The sequence below is a fragment of the Rhagoletis pomonella genome, unplaced genomic scaffold (genome assembly GCF_013731165.1).
Source record: "Rhagoletis pomonella isolate Grant_MI unplaced genomic scaffold, Rhpom_1.0 Rhpom_scaffold_00005, whole genome shotgun sequence".
Classification (NCBI taxonomy): domain Eukaryota; kingdom Metazoa; phylum Arthropoda; class Insecta; order Diptera; family Tephritidae; genus Rhagoletis; species Rhagoletis pomonella.
In genome coordinates, this window is record NW_023458559.1 from 24842237 (window position 1) to 24842746 (window position 510).

Consider the following 510-nt stretch of genomic DNA (forward strand, 5'->3'; position numbering starts at 1 on the left):
ATTCAACTTTTTTTTTTCGTGCAACCCTGCGTTGAGTTGAACGCAATTGTTGAACGCAAAGTTGAATAATGCAAACACTGCTTAAGGGAGCTAAGGGAGTGTCAAAACTCTAATGTCAATAATGAGCAAACCTTTAATTATTGAATCATGACCAAAATGTATTCAACAAAGTGTGACTGATTTTGACATTGCTCTCATAAGAAACAGGCTATATTGTCAAATTAAAATGAATTGTTAACCCATTTGAAAATATTTTTTTTTTTCAAATCTTAATTTATTTAAAATAAATTTACACAAATATTTTTCAAGCAACAAATTTTCTTAATAAACGTGAAATTGTTAAGAGATAAACCGCCGAGGAGAGCAAGTAAGCACATTTAAAGTTTGGTAATAAGTAAATATGTACGTTCGACTTTTCATAAATATTTAATGTAAGGAAACCAAGATGAAACGGAACAAAAATTTCGACGGTGCGCTGTATGCAATAGAAGTCAGGACACGAAAATAGAG